This window comes from Geotrypetes seraphini, chromosome 6, assembly GCF_902459505.1.
Source record: "Geotrypetes seraphini chromosome 6, aGeoSer1.1, whole genome shotgun sequence".
NCBI classification, from domain to species: Eukaryota; Metazoa; Chordata; class Amphibia; order Gymnophiona; family Dermophiidae; genus Geotrypetes; species Geotrypetes seraphini.
The window spans coordinates 73783842-73811270 of record NC_047089.1 but is presented as its reverse complement, the minus strand read 5'-3'; positions in this window follow the sequence as shown (position 1 = coordinate 73811270).

Here is a 27429-nt window from a genome sequence, read left to right as displayed (position 1 = left end):
CCATGAAATCAAACTACTGTATATAGCAAGGGACATTTTGTTGTTTGGAAGGCACTTCAGCCTTATTACAGATAATACACCCCTATGCTATGAAAAATAAGAAAAGTAGCAAAAGGTAGTGAGATTTTCTCAACCTACAACACTTCAAATGTGAAACTGAACAGAGAACATGAAATATACACATGACTGACTTCTGAAGATCAATCTAACATTCATTGTACACTAACAAATTTCACCTATATCTACTGTACAGTATCTAGTTTCATAGTGGAATATTACAATTTTCGAAAAACAGAATAGTTTAGACATATTTTTCAAGAATGGACATTTTACCAGTGCCAACTTTGGGTGACTAGCGCTCTATGTCCAAATAGGATTAAGGCATATGTTTTGATTATGCCCCTTTATATTATTTCTCTAAATTCATTCCAAGTTTCAGAACAGTTTTAATGATTAAGAAAAGATGGAGCCTTACTGAATAAGGGGAAAACCTCTTCAACAAAGAATACCAGAGCAAACTAGAGCTATCATCAGGAAGTAAATCTGTTTGACAAGTTAATGGCTCTTTTTTCCATTGCATGCAGGTATTGTAGTTCAGATTTCTGTTAATTTTACTGATACTTGCTATTCCACCTTACTTTCTAGAATGTCCAAATAGAACAAAAATGAAAACATTGTATTTTAAAAATTGTATAGTAATATTAGTAATAATCTGAGGGAGCTGCATGCACATGGAGGTGAGAAGCTGACATGCACGGATGGGGAAAAGGGACCTTGGGGTGATAATGCCTAAGGATCTCAAGGCAAAGAAGTGTGACAAGGCAGTGGCTGTAGCCAGAAGGATGCTGAACTGTATAGAGAGAGGCAGAAGAAAGGAGGTGTTGATGCCCCTGTATAGGTCATTGGTGAGGCTCCCTTTGAAGTGCTGTGTTCAATTTTGAAGACCATATATGCCAAAGGATACAATATAAGAAGATTTGAAGAGGTCCAGAGAAAAGCCACAAAAATAGTAAGGGGTTTTAGGCAAAAGGCAAGAAGAGACTGGAAGATCTAAATATGTATGCTCTAGAGGACAGAATGGATAGAGGAGATATGATACATATATTTAAATACTTAAAAGACATTAATACAGAACCAAATCTTTTCTAGAGAAAGGAAAAGGGTAAAACTGGAGGGCATGAATTGAGATTGCGGGGTGGAAAACTCCTTGCCAATTACCAATGCATATTCTATCTATCAACCTTGTAATCTCCCTGGGAATGCCCAGGCAAATTCTTTACTGCCTAGAACTGAATGGTATTGGTGGGATAAAATAGACCAATGTAATGTAATATAATGTAATAGGAAGGATGGTGGAGATCAAAATGATGACAGAATTCAAAAAAGTGTGGGATGAACCCAGAGGATCTCTAATCAGAAAGTAAAGGGTATAAATTGAAGAACTAAGGTTGGAACTGGGCAGATTTACAGTCTGGGCCTGTTTAGGGAAATGGTGCCTGCCGCGGTAGGCACCTGCAAAAAAGGCATCTATCATATGTCAATCACTGGTAGCCACCCTGCCCAGAATCACATCTATTTTTTTGTACAGATGCCTTAAAGGTAGGCCAGCATTTTACAGGCCTACATTTAAGGTGGCTGACTCATTCCTATGGAAATGCTTAGGCATGCCTATGGACACCTAAGACCTCTTCCAGTATAAGCCACATCTACACCTTCCTTAGGCATCTGTAGTCATGCTGACATCTCTGTACATGAGCAAATGACACCTACATTGTAGGCAGTGGTGTACCTAGCATATGTGACACCCGGGGCCCATCATTTTTTGACACCCCCCCCCCCCATCTATATGAAAAATATGATTTTTAGTAACAATCCACATATCGCACAACAAGAGTGTACCTAGGAAAAGGCAGCATCTTAAACACTGCAGTGAGCACTAGAACACCAACACATACATTGTAAAACTAAACAAGCCAGATCCTGCACAGTCAATTGATCCTGTACAGTCGATGCTATCAGAAAGCCATGTCCTTTCATACACACAGACAAATACACCCTCGCCCAATATGGAATAATCACAAACTAAAAATAGAAATATGTAGACAAAAGTTAAACTGAACCACCAAGAAACCAGACTCTGCATACAATGTAACACCACAACACCACAAAAACAGTAATGCATGTCCTCTAATACTATGCAAAATATAAAGACAGTAGATGTAAATTTGAAAAAACTGATACATAACAATCACCACTTTACAAATTAACAAATAAAAATAAAACAAATAATGAGAAATAAGAAAATACCATTTTATTGGACTAATCCCCGTAAGCTCGGTACCCCATCCCCGCAAACCACCTGATTCCATCCACACAAGCCTTGAATTGTTTTATATTGAACTTATTATATTAAAGTATAAAAAGAAACAATATTCTGTACAATTGTCAATTTATAAATCAGCGTCTTCTCCCCACTCTCTCTTCCCCATTTCCCTTCAGCGTCCTCAGCCCACTCTCTCTCCACTTTCCTTCAGCGCACACACATAAAAACAAGCAAGTAATTTTAAATCATTTTCATTCTATTCATTCATAGAAATTAAAGTCTAAATAATGCCAGTCACATAACAAAACATGATTTTACAAAAATAATTCCTTGCACAGTCAAGCCTGCAAGGATTACTAGATGTCTTTAAGCAGCTTCCCTCCCTCCCTCCCCCTTACCTTCGTGGCCAAGTCAAAATGATCTACCAACAATAAAATTTAAAAAACACAAAGTACACTGTACGCAGAGAAAATGTTAATTATCATTTATATTCTGCGGGTTTTCAAAGAGGTCAAGGCAGATGACTTTATGCAATGTCACCTCAGTAACAACTATATAAAAATAGACAAATATACCCCCTCCCTTTTTACTAAACCGCAATAGCGTTTTTTAGTGCAGGGAGCTGCGCTGAATGCTCCATGCTACTCTCAACGCTCATAGGCTCCCTGCACTAAAAAACGCTATTGCAGTTTAGTAAAAGGGGGCCATGGTGCAAAATATAGACAGCATATATAAATTCTCAAAACGGACACATTTTGATCACTAAATTGAAAATAAAATCATTTTTCCTACCTTTGTTTGGTAATTTCATCAGTCTCTGGTTGCACTTTATTCTTCTGACTGTGCATCCAATATTTCTTCCCTTATTTCAGCCTCCTGTATGCTTCTTCTCCACACCTCATTCCCTCCCCCAACTTTTTCTTTGTTTCATCCTGCCCCTTCTTTCTTTCTCTCTCCATGCCCCCTTTCTTTTTGTATGTCTGTCTTGCTCTTTCTCTCTCCGTGCCCCATTTCTTTCTTGTTTCACCCTGCCCCCTTCTTTCTTTCTCTCTCCATGCCCCCTTTCTTTCTCTATGTCTGTTTCTCTCTCTCTCTCTCTGTGCCCCATTTCTTTCTTTGTTTCACCCTGCCCCCTTCTTTCTTTCTCTCTCCATGCCCCCTTTCTTTCTCTATGTCTGTTTCTCTCTCTCTCTCTCTGTGCCCCATTTCTTTCTTTGTTTCACCCTGCCCCCTTCTTTCTTTTTCTCTCCATGCCCCCTTTCTTTCTCTATGTCTGTCTTTCTTTCTCTCTCCGTGCCCCATTTCTTTCTTGTTTCACCCTGCCCCCTTCTTTCTTTCTCTCTCCATGCCCCCTTTCTTTCTCTATGTCTGTCTCTCTCTCTCTCTCTCTGTGCCCCATTTCTTTCTTTGTTTCACCCTGCCCCCTTCTTTCTTTCTCTCTCCATGCCCCCTTTCTTTCTCTATGTCTGTTTCTCTCTCTCTCTCTCTGTGCCCCATTTCTTTCTTTGTTTCACCCTGCCCCCTTCTTTCTTTCTCTCTCCATGCCCCCTTTCTTTCTCTATGTCTGTCTTTCTCTCTCTCTCCGTGCCTCATTTTTTTCTTTCTCTCTTTTGTTTCACCCTGCCCCCTTTCTTTCTTTCTGTCTCCCTGTCCCCCCCTTCTTTCTTTCTTTCTCCATGCCCTCCCCATGCCACCACCATTGGGAAACATGCTGCTGCCACCGCCACCGGGGAAAGGCTGCCACTGGCGCCATCGGGAACAGGCTGGTGCCGAGTTCTCCCTCCCTGCTTTTCTACCCCGCGGGGCCGACCGACTCTCACCGCCCAACGTCAATTCTAACATCAGAGAGGACGTTCCGGGCCAGCCAGGCAGTGATTGGCTGGCCCAGAACATCCGCTCCAACATCAGAATTGACGTCAGGTGGCGAGAGTTGGTCGGCCTCGTGGGAAAGAAAAGCAGGGAGGGAGAACTTGGCGCCGGCCTGTTCCCGATGGTGGCAATGGCAGCCTTTCCCCGGTGGGTGGCCAGCTATGCACCCCCTTGGGGCGTGCACTCGGGGCAGACTGCACCCTCACACCCTAATTGGTACACCACTGATTGTAGGCGTTGCTACCTGCATCAGTTAAAAAAAAGAAACATGTCCAGATTGGTCCGTTAGAAGGTGGTAGGATGCCTACCGCTGCCTATAATTGGGATGCCTTTTTTTTTGTTGTTGAACTTTATTAAGTTTTTAATGCCAACAAAAAGTGTAATACAATTTATATACAAATAATGATAATCAACCAAGCACTTATAATCAATCAGTATCTATACAAAAGATAAAAATTCCCTCCCCATCCATCATTACCATCAGGAATAACACCAAAACAAAAGATATACCCCCCTATCTCCCGCTCCCCCCCCCCCCCGATATGTGGGTGAAAAACAACAGAAAATAAAGATAAAGGACAACTATAGCAAATCTACAAAAGACGTCAATGGACCCCAAACTAATTTGAATATCATTGTAGGCGTTGTTACCTGCATCAATTAAAAACAAGAAACATGTGACCAGATTGGTCCGTTAGATGGTGGTAGGATGCCTACTGCTGCCTATAATTGGGATGCCATTTTGAGAACCAGGCCCTCTTTGTCCTATATATGGCTAGTCTGTTTGGGAACCTACTGACTGTACTGGGCAGATGTCTACACCAATTTAATCATGAATTTATAATGCAAGTAACCATTGGGCAGACTGGATGGACCATTCAGGACTTTATTTACTGTCATTTAAATGTGCCTGCCTAACATTCAAGATCTTGCATGGCACTCTTCCTCCTCTAGTTCCACTATCTCGGAATTCTACAAGACATGACACTACCAGATTCATCCAAAAACTTAAATTATCTTTCCCCTAGTTAAAAGGCGTTATCTATGCTGGAAAATTAGGGAAATCTCTTTTCTTCAAAAGCACTGAGCTTTGGAATAACCTTCCTGCTGTGCTGCGGAATCTGGGCTCCTTCCAATTATTCCAAAAGCATCTGAAAACTTGGCTATTCTCAAAAATGTAAATCGCGCTACCCTCTTTATAATCACTAATTCTTATTATGTTTTTCCTTCCTTATATTAAAGTTTCTGTAAACCGTGCCGAGCTCTATCTTTATGGAGAGGATGCGGTATATAAACTTAGGGCTCCTTTTACAAAGGCGTGCTAGTGGTTTAACGCGCGTAATAGCACGCGCTATGCCGCCAGACGTGCTAGCCGCTACCGCCTCCTCTTGAGCAGGCGGTAGTTTTTGGCCAACGCAGGGGTTAGCGCGTGATGAAAAGTCACATGCGTTAACCCCGCTAGCGTGCCTTTGTGAAAGGAGCCCTTAAGGTTTGGTTTAGTTTAGTCATTTACTATGTTACTATGTATTAAAAATGATTGTAGAAAACATCAGCATCAAAAATAGAATATAAAGGCAAGAAAATAAAAAATCATGTTCAAAACTGAAGCGATAAGCCACTGCATGGTCAATGCATAAAAGATATTTTTGGAAAATGTCACAAAAAAATTATCAATTTGAAGCACTTAAAAAAGAAATTGAAGGAACGGTTTTAATAGCTCAAGAATAATCGTTACAAGCACATGTAATGAATGTTAAAATTGTAAATTTTTCAAATGATAGCAAATGGCAATCATGCAAAGCAATGAAGAAATTGTAGACAATTTAATCAATGTCTATAGCAAAATAATCCAATCACGTGGCTAAATTTTTCATGCATTATTACTGTAGCAACTACTGAGATCATACCATTAAAATGTTATAGAAAACCTACAGGACAAGATCTTCTGGAACTTTAAAATATAGATTGGCAGGCACTTGGACACAATAACCTTGCACCGTGGTCGTAGAAAAGAAAATTGCATATTTTGTAGATATGGTCAAAACCAGGGATAGTAAAACAGTTGAAAACAGCAGGAAACAATTGCCTAGATTTAAACATTGAAGTGGAAAAGCTTTATAGAAAAAAAAAATCTATGATAATATCGATTGTGATTGAATCTCTTGCAGCAATATTGATTGGATCCCCAAAACACTGGGGAATTTAAGATTTAAAAGACATAACTCCATCAATTATGCAAAAATCTGCCCTAGGGAAAGGGAATGGGGACTTGTATACTGTCTTTCTGTAGCTATGGCATTTCAAAGTGGTGGGCACTGGAGGATTAAGGCCAGGATTTTCAAAAACCTGTGTTAAAAAGCAATAGTCTGCTACCGCAGCCGTTTGATACTGAATCTAAAAACCCGAGACATTCTTAAAGAATTGTGCATGCAAATAAGATCTGCAGAGAGCAGCGAAGATTTCCTACATTTGCATGTGCCCATCACTAATGGGAACATGCGTATAAAACGCCGTAAAAAAAAAAACAAAAAACAAAAACACACTCTCATGCTGCACTTTTGGACGAATGGAAGGGAGAGGAGGGGAGAAGCAACGTCGACTTTTTTCAATCGTGCATAAAACATGCATTTTGTAAAAGGGGGGTATGTTCTTAAAATGTTCTAAAAATTTGATTTCCTGATTTTCCTGTGTGGAAAGGAAAAAAAAAAACCATTAACATCTCAGTGGCTAACTGGGTATTTTAAGTAGCATTTAACTGGTTATTGTCACTGAAAATGCCAAGTTAGCACTGAAAAATAAGCCTGCGATATTGAGTCACTCCGGGGTGTGGCAACTTAAGTTCCCATTAGAAAGTGATGCAGGGACAAAGATTCATCCCCAAACCTGCACCATCCCCCACAGTCTTAATTTTCATCCTCGCAGCTCCCCGCTCAAAGCAAGAAGATGATTTTATGCAATTTTATGAGGATAAGGCATTGCAAATAAACATTTTAAGTCTGCAATGATTTTATTTTCTAATTTGCATTTTTATGTAGAGAACATAAATAAAGTACAACTTGTGAGGCATGCTGAGTTCTGCATTGCAAACAGAAAGCCAAACATCAGCTCAATATCAGTGATATTATAGTCTAGACAATAATTTTAATTCTAATTATTCTTGCACAAAACATATCAAGAACAACACTCAGAATATTACACAAAGGTTGCCTACCACTAAGCACCAATTTTGGAAGCAGCTACCGAGAACGGTGCCTCCATTAATTGAATATCTAAGCCAATTAGCACCATGAGAAATAATTGAAAACTTGGTACTGTGACAGGTAGAACCCTGTCTCATTTAGAGACTCTGCTGCAAACCTTATTCCTTGCAAACCAGTGCCTATTCCTAGGACCAGAAAGCAATCTGGAAGGTCTGGCTAGCAGGTAGCTCACACATCAGAGAGTCAGAAAATAGGGCAGAGTGCAGCAGCAGCTCAGAATTCCTTTTTATCAACCCTATTATTCCTTATTCAAAACTACAGAAGTAAAAACTCCTTTTAAACTTGCAGCTTTACAAGCTGACATACATAGGGTTAAGGAGAGGGGTGGAGTCATCAGGGTTGACGTGTATCAAGAAGGGCTAGAGCCCGGGAAGAATAAAGCTTCCACAGCTGAGAGCTGCAGGGAGGAGTGGCAGAAACAGGACAAGCCAGAGTAGCAAGCAAAACGTTAAAGCAGAGCTACAGAGCTGAGAAGGCTGCCAAGCATGTTGGAAAACCCTGTTTCCTTTCCTGTATCACTGCCTCATTTAAGGCTGCCATCTGCAACTCCCAGGCAAAGCAAGAATCATTTTCCCAGAGCAAGGTTAGCTTGGGAGGGGGAGGTTCCTGGGGAAAAGTATAAGCAGGCTGGCTATGAGAAATGAGAGCTTGTACAGAGTGGGGGAAGGGAGCCACAGGGCAGAGAAGTAACTCCTATGGAGGTAAATGAATAAGGGTTTGAGAAGGATATTGTAGACTATGCCATAGAGTATGATTATGATCCAGCGGAAGGAATGTGTGTGGAAAGCATGGATGAATAAACCTCATTTAAATAAGAAACCTTCCTGGTTAAGAATGAAGCAAGGATCCTGTAACTAAAAGGATTTGAAATAGAGATTGTTTGAGTGTGGGGACAGGTGTGTTTGAATGAGCTTTGGTGCAGTGGGGGAGAAAAGCACAGTAGTATTACAGAGGAAGCCAGGTTTAAAACCAGGGCTGTTGCAAGTGCCAAAGTTTGTCCTTGTCCAGAGATATAGATTAATTGGGAACACTGGAGGTGTACAGGGTAGAGAGTTGCGCGGGGACAGAAATCCTACCCGTCGCCGCCAAAGTCCCACCCGACCCCACCCGTCCCAGCGAGGAATCCCTCCGTCCCCACCTGTCCCCGTGAGGAATCCCGCCATCCCCACCCATCCCCGCGAGGAATACCCTCCGTCCCCACCCGTCCCCGTGAGGAATACCCTCTGTCCCTACCCGTCCCTATAAACTACAGAAATAGTTATTTCATTTAATTATGCTACTGAATTAAAGGCTCTGGTAGAAACCCATTTACAAATAAGCAAAAAGACTTTATTAATTTGGAAATATTAATTGGGAAGAATACATACTTTGTAAATGGGTTTCTACCAGAGCTTCTAATGTTTATAAATTTTTATCAACACAACTAATATACTACTTTATCCTAAAGCAAAAAAAATAAATATAATTTTTTTTCCTATCTTAGTTGCCTGGTTTCTGCTTTCCTCATGTTCTCATTCAATTCCTTCCATCCACTGTCTCTCTTCTCTCTGCGTCTTCCATTTGCTCTGTTACTGTGCCTCCCTTTCTCCCCCCTTCCAAATTGTTCTGGCACCCATCTTCTTCCCTCCACTCCCCCCATATCTGGCATCTCTGTCTTCTTCCCTGCCAGCGTCTTCTCCCTTCTCTCTCTTCCCCATTTCCTTTCAGCGTCCTCTCCCCCCATCTTCCCCATGTCCTGTCAGCGTCCTTATCCCCCCTCTGTCTTCCCCATGTCCTTTCAGTGTCCTTCTCCCCCTCTGTCTTCCCCATGTCCTTTCAGCGTCCTTCTCCCCCCGTCTTCCCCATGTCCTTTCAGCATTCTTCTCCACCCCTTTGTATTCCCCAGTGCTTTCAGTGTCCTTCTCCCCCCTCAGTTTTACCTTAAGCGCCTTTTCCTCTCCACTCCACCTTTCCTCCCTTTCTCCCTCCTTGCCCCTTACCTTTGTGGCATTTACCCGCCCGACTGACAACAGAACAGGCCCGGTTCAACAAACCTCCCTGCCCTGTAGCCGCGAATCTAAATTACCTTCTTACAGCAGCTGGAATATTGAAGCTGCTGTAAGAAAGTAATTTAAATTCGCGGCTACAGGGCATGGAGGTTTGACAGACCGGGCCTGTTGTCGGTCGGTCGGGGGACCTGGCTGGCTGTGCTGCACCCGGGGCGGACCGCCCCCCTCCTTGTACCACTGCCTTTTCCCTGCCTGCCCTGCCGCAGCACACTGCTGAACGGAAGTCTTCACGATGTCAGTGCTGACGTCAGAGGGAGGGAGGGCTTTGCTTAAGCCCTCCCTCCGACGTCAGCGCTGACATCAGGAAGACTTCCATTTGGCTGTGTGCGGCAGGGCAGGTAGGGAGACGAGCCTTGCGGCTGAATACATCCAGCCCCGCAGGAACCCCGCGACCCTCGGAGGCGTCCCCACAGGATCCCCGTGACCCTAAGGGGCATCCCCACGATATCCCCGTGACCCTAGAGGGCATCCCCACGGGATCCCCGTGACCCGAAGGGGGAACCCACGGGATCCCCGCGGCTCCTGCAGGATTTCCGTCATCCCCGTTCCCTTGCAGCTCTCTAGTACAGGGTCCATTTGTCTGTATTTGGGTGGAGCTTGTTCCCACACATACTGGCCCAGCTAGAGAGAGTCAGGGTAGTAAGGTGAGTGAGCTTTTTGGAGCTAGGCACAAGAAAGTGTCCCTTATTTGACTGTGGATAATAGTAACAGTCTGGAGTTGCCTGTAGGCTGAGAGATGAAAATGTTGGCCCCATCTGCACAGGCTATTGGACTGAGAGAAGGCAGAAGCCCGGGGGCAAAAGCTGTAAAACCAATTTGCTGTTTTTTTGATTGGAAAATATAGAAATCCTGAAATGTGTGATATTTGTAAAGTGGGCTGTATTTTTGAAGTATGGACTGAGTTGAAAGCAAATTTTGTGGCCAGTGGCCCTGTACAAAGCATTGTCAAGGAAAATAAAACTTTATTGATGTGAAATGTGATTCTCTAAGAGGCTGTGTAGAAATTTGTAGATGCCCTAAGAAAAAAAACAGGGTTTGTGCTAGTATTTGCTTGAAGACACAAACCCCAACTTTTATGAAGCCATATTAGCATTTTTTATCACCAGCCACAGTGGTAAAAGCTCTGACACTCATAGAATTTCTATGAGCATTGAAACTTTTACTGCCGCAGCCATCAATAAAGAATGCTAACGCGGCTTCATAAAAGGAGGGAACTCTATATTGGGTTATAAATAGTGTGGCAAAGCTAGCTCTCTTCCTAGCCTTGGCACAAGGCTAGTGAAGAAGACCAGTAAACCCCTATGTAGGAGAACCTACCAGGTTGGCCCGGAGGATTATGTAAGCACTGACTTCCCTGGGACTAACCTTGAGGAGCCAGACAGTGACTTCCAAGGGGAGTTCAAGCCGGTGTCAGGCTACTCTCCAAAGCCTGCAGTTAGGGCTCAAAGGAACCTGGGAGTTAAGAAACTTCAACTCCCAGAAGACCCGGGTTAGAACAGGAAGTGGTCACAGAAGCAGACACAACTGCAGGAAGAGTTTTCTCCCTTCCCCCTCTTCAGAGCAGGGAGGGGCGAGTTGAAGACTGTAAAAGCAGGGCAGCTGAGTCACAAAGGGGAGGAGCCAGGAGGCTTCAGGGTGAGCTCGAGAGGCAGCACACTCTTCCTCAACTAAAGCCTGAAGAATTAAGCCACGATTGGGACATGGTGGACATGTCAGAGGGGCTGGAGACTAAAGCTGAGAGACAGTTACAAAGCTGTGAACCAAAGGACATTGGGGTATCTACTCTGCCTAGCGAGGGTTTTGAGGCAATGGACGCAAACCCAGCAAAGGTGGGAAGTGTGTGGCTATTTTTGTTGCTTACCTTAGTTTTGAGTCTAAAGTTGCTTGTATGCTGAACTATGTGAGCTTATCAAAGCTAGTCTCTGAAGCACTGAAATACTTGGACTGTGGCATGAGCCAATATAACATTTGCAAACCACGGAGCATTTGTGTTTTGTTTTGTTTTTCTCAGCACAGCTGGAAGCTAATTAAGAGAAGATAAGATTCTGGCAGAACGGCAAACACAGGGGAGCTCCTTTTAAGAAGGGTTCCTTATCTGCAGGCACTCTGTGGCAGTGCTGCAACTAGCTGTTTTCTTTTTGACTTTTTTTGTAAAAGCTTTGTTTCCTTTACTGCAGGAGTGTTGTTTGCTACTCTCTTCTGTCCTTTCCTGATGAGGGAAGTTTGCTGTGGTTACTCTAAAACCATAGAAGGCTGGTGAAGAGGACTGTGATATAAAGACTAGAGTCCAGTCAAAAATGTTTGTTTGATTTATTATTTTGGAATTAGAGCCAGACTGGTGTGTGTAAAGCCAGGGTAGCAAGGTTGGCCGGGAGCTCTATGTTTTCTACAACTTGTATGGAAAATACTGCTATTGGCTATCAATACCTGGACAAAGTAACCAGAAGTATAAAAATAAAATACAACTTTATTTTTCTGACATTCTTGGAGGTGTGTGGCTTTCTTTTTCCCTTTGCCTGATTTACCTGAGAACATTGAACCTATTGTTTTACCTTAGGCGGTTGCCAAAGAAGGCCTGAAGGATTCCCTGGTTAAAGGGTACACGGTGGGAGCAGTCAAGGTCTCTTGAAACACAGCTCGCTGCAGTGATCAGGAGCTCGTGGGATGTGACAATAGGCACCTTTTTTGCTGTATCAATCTTAGAGACTACCTTAAATTTCAGTCCTGAAAATCTGGTGAGAAAAAGGCAGTGAACACAATAGTTATTAGGGACATACACACACACATATGTGCATGTATACTTAGCGATACCACAGTTATTATAAGCTTTTCTTTGTTAAAAAGCTAGGGAAAGAAAATTAATGATTTTCATTATTGTTGCACAAGCATTTTCTTGAATGAAAGATTAGGTTTCTTACCTCTGCTAATCTTCCTTCTTGTAAATCTCCTCTGGAAGCTGAACTCATGGGATCTTGCATCCTCTTTAGCCTCGGCTGCAAGGCTAATAAAACTTGTTCCTTCCCCTCTAAACTATCCGCATGGTAGCTTCCTGTCATGCTCAGTTTGTCGAAAAGCCAGTGATATCTAGTGCAAACAGGAAAAAAAAAAGAGAAGAGGGTGCAGGAACTCCCGCTACCAGTCAATTACACTGATGAGAACATCAAACATAAGGAATCATGGCCAAAAAAATGCCAACTTTTTAAAATATATATATAAGAAATAGAAATTTGAACATGTACAAATTGTAACCTGAAATTCAGATTGGGTCCCACCCAGGAACCCCAGTAATCCTTGAACCCAACCTAAGAGAACATGCATGGAATTCTTAGTGAGTCTGGTCAAAGACAGGATTCCAACTAACCAGTAACTGAAGAAGCGATCTGCAAATCAGACAAAACAGATGGAGGTTCAGCCTCCAGAAGAGATTTACAAGAAGGAAGATTAGCAGAGGTAAGAAACCTAATCTTTCATTCTTGTACAATCCCTCTGGAGGCTGAACTCGTGGGACATATCAAAGTAGTCCCAATCCTCAAGGGATGAGCTCGCCACCAGAACAGAAGCGCCAAAGGTTGCATCACTCCTAGCTGCCCCATCAAGCCGGTAAAACCCAGTAAAGGCATAAATCGAAGCCCACATGGCTGCCCTACAAATCTCCTCAGGTGAAACTGCCAGAGACTCCACCATGGAGGAAGCCAAGCCTCTGGTAGAGCAAGCCTTCACCCCAAGGGGAAGCTTCTTCCCTGCTGAAACATAAGCAGCGGAAATGGCCACTCGTATCCAATGCGAGATGGTAGCCTTAGAAGCAGGCCGACCCCTGCGTACGGGGCCCACTAGAAAAAAAAGATGATCCGACAGACGGAAAGCATTAGTGGCCTCCATGTATCTCAAAAGGAGACGCTGCAGATTCAGAGACCGCAAAACATATTCGTTAGACTTGGAACCCGAAGGAACAAAGGCTGGCAGCCAAACTTCCTGGTTGACATCGAAAAAAGAAATCACTTTCATAAGAAAGGAAACACCACTGACACAGTGAAGCAAAGAAAAGGATCTCTTCACGACAGAGCCTGAAGCTCCGACGCTCTCAGCTCCAAGAAAAACAGTTGTAATGGCAAATTCTTTCAGAGAGATGTCATCCAGGGGTTCATAGGACGGATGAGTCAGGGAGCAAAGGACAAAATTCAGATGCCACATCAGACAGGGTGGCCGTAAGGGAGGCCAAATCCTCCCAGCTCCCCTCAAGAACCGGACAACATCCAGGTGAGATGCCAGAGAACCCCTTAACGAAGAGGGGCCTAAACAGGAAAGTCCCACAATCTGGACACGGAATGAAGAGACCACCAAACCCTTCCTGAGGCAGCCTGCAGGAAGTCCAGAACATGAGCCACTGACGGACCAATGGGTCCACCTGAACCCGCGCACACCAGGCCTGAAAGCACCTCCAGGCTTTTGCGTAAGCCAATGCAGTTGATTTCCATTTGCTCTGAAGGAGGGTGGTGAAAACCGCAGAAGAATAACCCCTGGCCTTCAAGGCTGCTCGCTCAAGCGCCAGGCCATAAGACCAAAGCGAGCTGGATATTGAAATGCAATTGGGCCTTGTGTGAGTAACCTCCAACTCAAGGAAGACGCAGACCCCTTTCCAAGCTGAACCTCACAAGGTCTGCGTATCAAGGTCTTCTGGGGCAAACCAGAGCCACAAGAATCACCGGACTCCTATGAGAGGACACCCGGCACAGCACGCGCCCTATCATGAGCCACAGGGGAAAGATGTATAGAAGTTCATCTTCAGGCCAAGGTTGAACCAGAGTGTCGATTCCTTCACTGCTGACCTCCCATCAGCGGCTGAAGAACCTGTCCGCCTTCCTGTGCTTTGAAGATGCCATCAGATCGAAGGTGGGATGACCCCACGGCGCACTATGGCCTCGAATGCTAGCCTGGACAAGGACCATTCTCCCTGGTCCAGAATCTGATGACTGAGAAAGTCTGCCTGAACATTGTCTACGCCGGCCACATGAGCCACAGACAAAGCCAACAGATAATTCTCCGCCCAAATAAAGAGCATCCAAGCCTCTAAGCCCAACCAGCCATCAAGGTACAGATGTACCAGCACACTCAGTGATCACAGATGAGCAGCCATCTCCACCATGACTTTGGTGAATGATCTGGGCACCGACACCAAAAAGAAAGGTAGCGCCAAAAACTGGAAATGCCTCTCAAGAACGTGAAATCTCAGGAACCTCTGATGATCTGGAAATATTGGGGATGTGAAGGTATGCTTCCATGAGATCCAAGGAAGCCAAAAACTCCCCGGGCGCCACTACTGCCATTACAGAACGCACCATTTCCATCTGGAAGCGCGGAACTCGCAGGAAGGCATTTACTGCTTTCAGGTCCAGAATTGGTCTGCAATCTTTGGAGTCCTCGGCATGATGAAGTAAATCGAGTATCTCCTAGAGCCCAAGTCTTCCCTTGGGACCGGCTCTATGGCTGCCAGATCCAATAACCAGTGCACCATAGCACACACTCTGCCGACTCTGTACGTTTTCCCTTGGAAGAAGATAGGAAGAAGCCTGGCAGTGCTTAGAAGATCTGTAGTCGAAGGCCCTCCCTGAGTACCTCTAGGATCCACTGGTCCGAGGTCATCTTTAGCCATTCCGTAAGGAAGGTCGAAAACTGCCCCCAATCCGGGAGAGGGGGGCTTCGCCAGAGATCTGGCATCATAATTTTCTCTTGGGAGGGACAGAAGGTCGAGAGTTGGAAAACTTTTGGCGTACTACACCTCCAAAGCGAAGTCTGGAGAACGATCCAAAACGCTGTCCCACCGCAGGGGTTCCGGTGTACTGTGAGGTTCTCCGGAAAGGACAAAAATTTGGCCATCCCGTCCCCCTGTCGGGCGAGGTCTAGATCCAGGAAGCACCTTAGGCTTATGGTCCTGCACACTTGCAATAAGGTCATCCGAACCCTGGCCAAATAAGAGCGAACCTTTGAAAGGTAACTTGGTCAGCATAGCCTTAGATGAAGAATCACCCGACCATCGACAAATCCATAACATCCTCCTTGCAGAAACTGAATAAGTTCCCAGATTAGCAAAAACTTTCAAGATATCAAAGAGTGTGTCTGCCAAATAATTCACCCCAGAAATCAGGAAGTCGAGGTCCCGAAGGAAATCTCAGGATCCTGATGGAGTTTGGTATGACATACCCGGGCCACAAAGGAAGTGGCTGTTGCAGCTCACACTCCCGCCACAGCAGAATCAAAAAGACACTTCATAACAAAATCCAGTCTTCTCTCCTGGACATCCTTCAGGAAAACCCCTCCATCTAAGGGCAAAGAGGTATATTTAGTGACCTGAGCCACCCCAGAATCCACCTTTGGCAGGACTAAGTGCTTGGAAAATTCTGATGCCATGGGATACAACTTAGCCATGACCCTAGCATACTTCAGGGGACCCTCCGGGGCTTCCTAAACCTCCAAGAGCATTTCCGTCAAGTCTGCATGATCCAGAAATGCAGCAGAAAGCAGAGGCTTAGAACTCATGATAGAACACTCTGCCTGAACTGCTGAGAATCAAGTTCAATGTCCGCAGGGACTCAGAGGTAAGATCAGGAAGGCGTCTGGACATAAAGAGCCTGCACACCATCTGACCCTCTCCCAGATCATGGAAATCAATGTTCTGGGAATCCCCGAGATTCGCTAAGCTAACCACATCTGTGGACCTAGTCGAAGAGCTGTATGACATCAACGGCATAGAAATTGATGCAGGCACTGAGGCAAAAAGAACATAAGAATTGCTGTTGCTGGGTCAGACCAGTGGTTCATCATGCCCAACAGTCAGCTCATGCGGCTGCCCTTAGGTCAAAGACCAGTGCCCTATTTGAGTCTAGCCTTAACTGTGTACGTTCTGGTTCAGCAGAAATTTATCTAACCTTTTCTTGAATCCCTGGAGGGTGCTTTCCCCTATAACAGCCTCCGGAAGAGCGTTCCAGATTTCTACCACTCTCTGAGTAAAGAAGAACTTCCTTATGTTTTGTACAGAATCTATCCCCTTTTAACTTTAGAGAGTGCCCTCTCGTTTTCTCCACCTTGGAGAGGATGAACAATCTCTCTTTCTCTACTAAGTTTATTCCCTTCAATATCTTGAATGTTTCGATCAAGTCCCCTCTCAGTCTTCTCTTTTCAAGGGAGAAGAGGCCCAGTCCTCCAGTCCATTAACCATTTTTGTTGCTCTTCTCTGGACCCTTTCAAGTAGTATTATATCCTTTTTCATGTATGGCGACAAGTATTGGATGCAGTATTCCAGGTGAGGGCGAACCATGGCCCGGTACAGCAGCATGATAACCTTCTCCGATCTGTTTGTGATCCCCTTCTTAATCATTCCTAGTATTCTGTTCATCCTTTTCGCCTCCACCGTGTATTGTGCGGACGGCTTCATTGTCTTGTCTACAAGTATTTCCCTTTTATGGGGGCTCTCTCCGAGTACAGCACCAGACATCCTGTATTCATGCATATGATTTATGTTACCGACATGCATCATCTTGCACTTATCCACATTGAACCTCATTTGCCATTTCACGGCCCATTCCTTGAGCGTGTTTATGTCTTGTTGTAGGACTTCGCAATCCTTCTGTGTCCTCACTACTCTGAACAACTGCAAATTTAATCACCTCACTCGTCGTACCAATTTCCAGGTCATTTATAGATATGTTGAAGAGCCCGAGCACTGAACCTTGTGGCACTCCACTCGTGATGCTTTTCCAGTCCAAGTATTGTCCATTCACCACCCACTCTCTGTTTCCTATCCGCCAACCAGTTTTTAATCCACATGAGTATATCACCCTTGATTCCATGGCTCGCAATTTTTTGAAGTAGATGTTCATGCGGGACCTTGTCAAACACCTTCTGAAAATCCAAATATACAATGTCGACTGGGTCACCCTTGTCTATCTGCCTGTTTACTCCCTCGAAGAAGTGCAATAAGTTTGTCATGCAAGATCTTCCTTTGCTGAAGCCGTGCTGGCTGGTCCTCATCAGATTGTGTCCATCAAGGTGATAAATGATGCGGTCCTTTTTCAGAGCCTCTATCATCTTTCCTGGTACCGAAGTCAAACTCACTGGTCTGTAGTTTCCCGGATCTCCCCTCAAACCTTTCTTGAAGATCGTCATAACATTCATCACTTTTCAGTCTTCCAGAATCCTACCTGATTTGATCGACAGATTGGCTATTAGTTGAAGCAATTCAGCTATAACCCCTTTCAGTTCCTTGAATATCCTCAGGTGGATGCAGTCCAGTCCTGGGGATTTATTGTTTTTAAGCCTATCAATCTGCCTGCATGGTGGGGAGCTGTCACTTGCTCCCTTTGCTCCCTTGCCTCCAGCAAGGGAGCAAATGGACATGCTGGAATCCAAAACCTGAACAAACTGCCACACCAGAGTCTGAGAGGGAGATACAGGCATAGCTCTCTTTCTCATGAAAGCCTGATACATCATATCCACAAATTTCGGTGGAAAATAGTCACCAGTGGCCAGAGCCGATCTGCAGGACTCAGATTTGGAATGTTTAGAAAACTTATGAGACTTTCCCCAGAACTGCGCTTCCGTTTCACGAAAGCACCCTCCTCACCCAAATTTGGTGTGCTGAACGCTGGAATCGCATCTCCGGCAGAATTGGAGGAAAGCAGGGCCTCCCTGAGGATAGTGCGGGATCCATACATGGTTCACGCCCCTCATGGGCTGCAGCGCACGTGATACATGGCTGCAAATCCGTCAGCCATCCGCTGCATTTATGTCATGGATCCATGCCATCCTGTCATGAAGTGGCCATCTGTGAAGTTTGGAGTAAAAATGAAGCTTCTAAGTCCAAAAAATGTACTTTTAAAAACTTTGAAGAAAATCCAAGATGGCCACCGTGGATGCCGATTTTGTATAAGAAACACCTAGGGAAAAATGCAGGGAAATGCAAAAAACAGCAAATTTACAATTTTACAGGTGGGGGACAAGGGCATTGAGGGAAACCATCCAAAACCATGATTTCAGCACCCTCCAAAATCGGCAAACTCTGTGAGTCACAGAGCCCACAGAGACCTGTGCTTTAATGAAAGTCTATGGCAGCCTGCAATACACAGTACAAGCAAGGAGATCAGTACCTCAGGGACTGATTAAACTGGATTTTTTTTCAGGTCCTCTGACCACCTCACCTTCCCTGTCAACACAGATCATGATTACTAGGACCCCTCAGGGAAATTAGGGAAGACACGTGGTCTGGTTCTAATTCTGGCATACCTCCATGGACCCACAGCAGCCTGCGCTCTACCCCTTTGCGGATGAACCAGGGGAGAGATGGTTCCTGATCCAGGAGACCAGATCCAATCTGCAGGCTGTCTAGAGGGCTTACTGCAGTTTAAGCTTACAGAGCACTCTCCAGAAGCAGACAAAATTTAAAATGTCTATGATCTCCCGCCGAAGGATCACTCCCACAGAGTGGTTTCGTAGCACTTAGGGAAAACCACAAAACAAATCAAATAAAGACCAGGAATTAAATACAAATCGCAAGCAGAAGAAACTGATTTCACCTATGCAGTGAGGCTGCAGGAACAAACTGAGCATGACAGGAAGCTATCAGGCAGATAGCCTAGAGGGGAGGGAACAAGTTTTATTAGCCCTGCTAAAGAGGATGCAAGATCCCACGACTTCAGCCTGCAGAAGGATTGTGCAAGAAAGTACCAATCTAGAAAATATGATATATGCAGAATTCTAACAATCAACCTCAACATAAAGAGGCAAAGAAATGGTTACTTTATTCCTTTCATCTCACAAAACTATCAGAAAGCAAAATCAAACATGAATCTCTAGCTGCAGTGTAGTTTTCTGGTTTATCTGAAGACTTAATTGCAAAATAGTGAGTTGTACAATTTTCTCCTTTCAAAAAGACATTAGTGCATCTGTTTTTAGGGAAATGCAACTTACAGCTGCAGACTTTTATTCCATTTCAATGGTAGCATCATGCTGATCTGATTAAAAGCTGCTGTCCTACAGATGCATTATCTCATTTGCTCGGAAAGTAAGATGAACCGTCTTGATCAAAACATGCCCTTATCTGCCATGGCTGCATTCTACCTTTTCTGTATCAGATGATGAGAAGATTTAATATGTGACTTGCTAGGACTATTAAATGAATATCAGCTAAAGGAAAAATAGTGACTTTTCTCTCACTCTGCTTTTCAGGCTCAGAGAAAAAAAATCAGTATTCCTTTCTCATTATTTCTTTTTTTTTCCTTTATACTCTTTTTTTTAGGTGGGGGAGGGTCATCAATATTTTATGACAAGGTCTTTCACAGCTTTCCAGAAACAACACATATCTCTTTTTTTAGTTATATATATATATAAAACTTTTCTGGAAAGCTGTGAAAGACTTTGTCATAAAATATTGATGACCCTCCCCCACCTCAAAAAAAAGAGTGAGGCCAACATAGGAATGTGTGATTAACTTTTCCCAAATACAAGATCCTTTATTCAAAATTCTGAAAACCGAAATGTGACACTTCATTTATGTATGCAGGAGAACTCTTATGCTGGCAGGGCTTACTAATCCAACAATAAAGGTATATTTTAATGTGAGTTCACAGGGGGGATGGGGAAGAAAACACCAAACTCTCTCAGTCCACCTTTGGGGTACCCCAAAAATGGACAGACTATTCTATATAATAAAACGCTAGCCGCGCATGCGCACTCAGACCTGCGTGATCTGTAATCCCTGATCTGTGATCCTTAGGTCCGTGGCCAGAGTGCGTATGCGGCGGACAGATCGGGAAAGCACAGCACAGCTGGCGACTCCCCCCCTCCCACCCTCACTCACTGCCCCCTCCCGCCCTCACTCACTGCCAAAACCACCACCTCCTCCTTCTCGCCGGCTCACCCGCTTTTAAATGAAGAGAAAAGTGCTGCACCGCGCTAACGCTGGCTTTGTTGTCTTCTGTACACTGCGCCCCCCCCTCTCTGACTACTTCCTGTTTCCGCTAGGGTTGGCCACAGTGGATAGAAGACGCCTAAGCCAGCGGCTGTAGCCACCAATCTCCGTTCCTCTGGGGGGAGGTCTGGGATGAGAGGGATCGCGGCCACTCAACGCCCCCACCGAGGAGCCTAGCAACTTTCCGCTGCCCGGGACCCGAGTCATTTGCCGCCCCCCCCTCTTCCCTTACCGTGGACCCGACTGGCGATTTAAGCAGTGTGTGCAGCAGTCTTCACATGCTGCTTCGGGCCCTTCTACTGCCCTGATTTGCTCCGGACGTGCCAGAGTAAATCAGGGCAGTAGAAGGACCCGAAGCAGCGTGTGAAGACTGCTGCACACACTGCTTGAATCGCCATGTGTAGTCGGGCCTGCGGGAAAGGAAGGGAAGGGGGGGCGGCAAAGGACTCGGGCCCGCGTTTGTAGTCACGACTGTGGGAAGGGAAAGGGGGTAGAGGAAACGCTAATGCTGCTGCACAGGGAACTGGTGTGGGGGGAGGGAAATTGAAGGGGGAGGGAATGCTGCTTTGGACAGACAGACAGAGGGAGGAAGGGAGACAGAAAGACAAGAAGAAAGACACAGGGGCAGGTGCACAGGGAACTAGTGTGGGGGGAGGGAAATGGAGGGGGAGGGAATGCTGCTTCGGACAGACAGACAGAGGGAGGAAGGGAGACAGAAAGAAAAGAAGAAAGACACAGGGGCAGGGAGATATACAGAAAGACAAACAGACAAAGGGGGCCAGGGACAGAGACAGTCAGAAAGAAAGACAGCGGGAGTCGCGTCAGGAGGGGTGCGGGATGCCGCAGAGGGAACTTTTCCAATGGGTGCAACTGGGCGGCTGTCGGGAGCCTCTGATCAGGGGCAGAGCAAGGTAAGTGTATCATAGGGATAAGAAGGAGGAGGGGGGAAAAAAAGGAAGGGACACCTACTGCTGGACAGGGGGAGAAGGAAAGAGGTGCTGATGGACGGGGGGGATGAAGAAAAAGGAACGGAGGCCTAATGTTGGACAGGGGGAGAAGGAAGGTGCTGCTGGACAGGGGGGAGGTAAAACAAAGGGAGAAGGGCTGCTGCTGCATAAGGAGAGCTGTGAAGGGGTGGTGGTGGACACAGGGGAGGTAAAAGGAAGGGAGAATGGACAGGGGGAGCAGGCAAGGGGTGGTGATGGACAGCCAAGGAAAAAGAAAGACGGAAAGAAAGAAAGCGGCTAAGGAGAGAGAGAGAGAAAGAAATAAAGAGAGACACACACATATATTCTAGCACCCGTTAATGTAACGGGCTATAAGACTAGTAATACTATAAAATTGCCACCAGACTTTTTTATTTCAAAATAAAGCAAACATTAAACACTTCAAGCACTTCAAACACAAACATGTTCCAAACTATGGGCCTAAAAAAGTTAGGGGAATGCATGTATGTACAGTTTGCTTGGAACAAGCTATCCAAATCCCTATGGCGGGCTCTTTCTCTGGCAGTGTTCAAGGCCCTGTTAAAAGCCTACCTCTTTGAGAGTGCTTTCAGCTCCTAACTCCTCTCTTCTTTGGTTCTACATCCCCAACCCTATATGTCATATCTGTCTGTCCAAGTTAAATTGTAAGCTCTTCTGAGTAGGGACCATCTATAAATGTCAAAATGTACAGCACTGCGTATGCCTTTCAACACTATATATGTGATAAGTAGTAAGAGTAGTAGTAGGATTTATCTCTGCTATCTGGGATGTCTTGGTTTCAGAAAACTACTCCCATTGACTCCACTGAAGAGATTAGAGGAAGTCACTTTCTTATTCCTCCAGTGGTTGATGTCACCCTGAAAAAAAAAAAAAGGTGGAAGGGATATCAGACATTGTGACAGCTTTGGGAAAAATGAACATTTGTTTTTCTAAAATGTCTCACAGAAAATGCAGGAGATACCACCTTCACAGGATGTGAAAGCAGAAAGTAAACAAAGAAGGTGACTGCTTTCACACTGAGAGCGGCGCAAATCGCAGGTACTATTTGCGGAGAATAATTATTTTTAACTACCAACTGGTGCTCCTCCCTATTTCATTACATTTATTGTTATAACCATCAAGTGAATGCATATTGGAGTACAGAATTAAGAATTGAAGATTGTTTATCTCCATGAACATTGTCTCCTTATACATTCAGACTCCTGACGTAGGCCCGTTTGGGGCCGAAACACGATCATGTTGAGTCTTTTTAATTCAATAAATGAAATTGAACACCAATCAGTATCCTTCGTTGTTTACTTTCTGCTTTCTAAAATGTCTAACATAGTCACATCTCTTGCTAAAAACACTGGCATGGGAGCTTTACCTTTTACTGTAGGATACCGTGCTCTTATGTGAAACTCTCATGCCAGTGTTTTTAATATGGGATGATATATTGCATTTGTTCTTTGTTGTGCACTACTGTTACCACTGAGGTATTTATAAACATCAGTTTCAGTATTGTACCCATTAGAAACTGAGGTAGGCCTTTCACACTGAAACACGTTTCTGTGTTGGAATCCTGAGTTAATTTTTGTTATCTTCTGGTGGATATTAATACTTCATTAGGCCTCTGGCCTTTATATTTTATTAAGCCTTTTTTGGGAGGGATTATTATTAAAAAATTTTGAATTTCAACCTTTAATGCCTCTTTTATTTGTGGAAGGCTTGTGGTCCACTCCTACCATGAAGGATTTTGTTGTGCGATTCAACTTTTGTTTTTGATTCAACTTGTGCGATTTGACTCCCGCTTTTGTTTCATACATATTTCTATGACAAAAGAAAGAATCCTAAACAAGAAATTCAGACCATTTAGGCCTGATATTCAGACCGAGGGAGACAGCTGGCTATTTCTCACAATGGGCATCAAAACCGGAAATGTAGTGCTGGCACTGTATCAGGCTAGCAGCATTGAATTTTTAGTCTTTTTTTTTTTTGACCGGCTGAAACATAGCTGACTAAGCCAGTGTTTATCAGCTGGTCAACTATGTCTTAGCGGCTAAAAATAGATCTGTCTTTTAGGTGGGTCTGTTGAGGATTGAGCCTATAGCCTGGCTTCCCTGAGTAGGCCCACTCTTACTATTGGAAGGTAAACAGAGTTGGGCCTGGCTATTACCTGGATGGGTGACTGCCTGGGAATACCAGGTGCTGTAGGCTGAAGGGGGCCTATGGTAGGGAACAGAGACATGGTGGAGCCACACACTGGGAGAAGGCAATAGCAAACTGTTCCTGTACTCTGTCATGAAACATTACAGGGTGGATTCCTTGCTGTATGTGTTACCATGACTCGGTGGCATGATCCATCCACCATTTGCTGTTGAACATAGCTGGTGAACTTCTGAATATTGGCAGTTACAGGCTATGTTGTGAGGCATAGCTGGTCAGTGGACAATCCATAGAGCCAGATATTCAGCAGGAGATAGCCAGCCAAATAGTGGCTTGGTCAGTCAAATAGTGCTGAATATTGGGAGGTTTGTAACCAGGCATTAAACTAGAACATATACAGATGGGACATAGAAACAGAAAATTTGAGATGATATGCTTAAAAAAGCACTATGAAAGTAAGGAAAATGGCAATCTAAATCATCTCATTAATTCTCATTGTAATATCAGAAAGGAGGTCATGGGTGGCTTTTATGCAGCTCGAATCTAACAAAAGGCTAACCTACTTGCAAAACCGAGCAATAGGTTTAGTACCAGTCAGCGTGCTGAATGCTCTGTGCTCCAACGCTCATAGGAACTCTATGACTGTTGGAGCAGCACAGAGAATTCAGCACACCAGCTGGTGCTAAAATCCTCGTGTGGTTTTGTAAAATTGGGGGAGGGGGAAGGCGGGAAAGGTAAATTAAGAATAAGGGATCCTTTTATCAAGCTGCACTAGGGGTTTTTAGTGTGGGCTGGAGTAGAATTCCTAAAAGTGTCAGAGCACTTATCTTGTTGGCCTGAACTAAAAACTTCCAGCACAGCTTGATAAAAAAAAAAAAAGGAGGGAAGGGGGAGTAAACTAGGATCATAGATGATACAAGATGTTTGAACAAAGCCCACAGGTGAGTAAAAAGCCTTCAGGTAAGTAAAATATTAAATACCTGTACAAAAATGTGGAAAAAAGGACAACATCAGGAAACTGCAATGGTATATGCAGTACAAAAACAATGACTGTACTATAACGTAATGTAACATACTTCCCTCAAAATGTAGCTCAAATAAATACAGAAAACAACAAACAGACTGCAGACAATGTACAAGATGCAGGCGTTGTTTATTAGTAAATGCAGTAACATATACAACCTTATAGCCAACCAAGGGACCCGACACGGTCCGTGTTTCAGATGACACGCCTTCCTCAGGGGTCCTAATGAATTTAAGCATAAATACTTAGGATAATGTGTGAACATAAAAAGGTGAAGCAAGCAAATGGTAATGTGACAAAGGTGATAATGTCATACAAGAACATATTAAAGAGAAAAAGTAAAAATGTACAAATAAAATCGGGTGTCTCTGAGTGTGATTGAAATATATAATGATATAGTGCAAAAGGATGCAAAGATTTTTAATGACTAGAATGTCACTGAATGAAAAACTAGAAATGAAGTGACATGTGTCAAATGAAAAGCAATTAATATCAACATAGGGATACGTGACAGACGGAAGAAACAAATCACAAATATAAGAAAAGAAAAGGGAACCAGAAGTGGTGGTGAAACGAGAATTGGAGCAGACCAACAATAAAAATAAACCAAATCTTAATAACCGGAAGTGATACTGCATAATGAAAAAGGGGCAGTGAGTGTGTGAATAGGAAACCAGCATATAGGTAACAAAAAACTGAAAAAACATACCATGGTGGTTAAGATATAAAGCAAACTGCGTAAAAGATAACAAACTGATGAAAATAAAAATGATAAGGCATGGAGTCAATAAAAGCATTGGTCCTAAAACATTAAGAACAGAACTGAATAGGTTAAGAATATCTAATATGTACAGTGGCTGTCTCATACTGGAATTTGTATAACATAGGATACAAAAGACAATCTATATATATAAAATCGGAGGTATGTATGTGTGTATGTATGTGTGTGTGTATGTGCCACGATCACGCAAAAACGGCTTGACCGATTTGAACGAAACTTGGTATGCAGATCCCTCACTACCTGGGATGATATGTTCTGGGGGTCTCGTGGCCCACATAAAATCAGATTTCACCCATTCATGTCAATGGAAAAAATGTAAAAAGCTGCCATTCTCACAGTAATTCAAAAACGGCTTGACCGATTTGAACAAAAATTGGTATGCAGATCCCTCACTACCTGGGGTGATATGTTCTGGGGGTCTCGCGGCCCCCCTGCACACGTGGGCGGAGCTACAAACAGAAAATCAGATTTCACCCATTCATGTCAATGGAAAATATGTAAAAAGCTGCCATTCTCACTGTAATTCAAAAATGGCTTGACCAATTTGGACGAAACTTGGTATGCAGATCCCTCACTACCTGGGGTGATATGTTCTGGGGGTCTCACGGCCCACAACTCTATTTTGCTTGCTCAAGGGTGGGTTCACCCAAGAATTTATATGTTCTTGCTCCAGGAGGTGAAACTAAAATTGTTGTTTATAATCACGTTTTGCGTTAGTTGTATTGTATTCATTTTGTCAAATATTTCACTTTATAATTTGAATATTGTACTTTTTATTAAGCTGTAAAAAAATACTTTCATTCACCACTATAAAGTATCTTTATTTGAATCCATTTACAGTGTTATTGCTATAATTAAATACCCGTGCAACGCCGGGGCATCAGCTAGTATAATATAAATCTTCATAATGTGCACTTCTTAAAAGGTTGTAATCAATGTTATGAATACAACTTAAAATAACAGTTGATCCAAATATGCTGGAGAAAGTGCATTTTAACGCCTAACAGTTAATAAAACCCAAACTAAAATGTACTATATGAATGTTAAAATATTAAAATGCATTATTGTATGTTAATAACAAAAAATTATTAAAAGACTTTATTAGAAAACAATGTTAAACAACAATAAGAAGAAACTATATTAAAAACAATGTAAGAAATAATATTAAAACAATATATAAAAAAGTCATAAAATGTTTGCTAAAACTTAAACCTGTTGCATGCCATGGACATTTAGATTGATATACCATGGGTTCAATGTGAGTGGGTGGCGACCACAGAATTATAAGAAAAGATGATTAACAGAGTGATGACTAAATGCACAGAGCTAGTGTTCTCAAAGGTGGCCTAAATACTCTTTAACAATAGCTAAGAGCAATTAAATAAGCCTAACAGTATTAGAACTGAAGATTAGATTATGTACTCAAACATACCATTCAGACATAAAAATACCATATATTTAAAAAAAGGGGGGGGAGAGTAATGCACATGAGATATGAATTAAAACCAGCTATACTCTTGTAACAATGATAAGCATAAATAATAAAAGAACAAGGTAAAATTAATCATCGTGGATCTAAAATATGGAAAACTTTACTTACCACACGCCAATCACGATCAAATGGTGTCAAGCAAGTCTTACACAATGGTAAAAAAGGTTACTCCACAGTAAGCTACAGGCTGAAATAGAGATCTACCAGCGATGTGGGCGTAGCCGATTGGTTGGTGTGCTCAGAAACATGGGTGTAGCCGATTGGTGTATGTGCTTATGTGGAATTGCTAAACAAGCAAACGAATGAATGGTGGAATGAAAATGAGGCTTGGATTAGGCTGGAACTAAGGAAACAAAAAATGTGAAAAAACTTTATGTGCTCAGAAGGTTGGTGTGCTCAGAAACGTGGGTGTAACCGATTGGTGGATATGCTTATGTGGAAATGCTAAACAAGCAAATGAATGAATGGTAGAGTGAAAATGAGGCTTGGATTAGGCTGGAACTAAGGAAACAAAAAATGTGGAAAACTTTATGTGAACCCA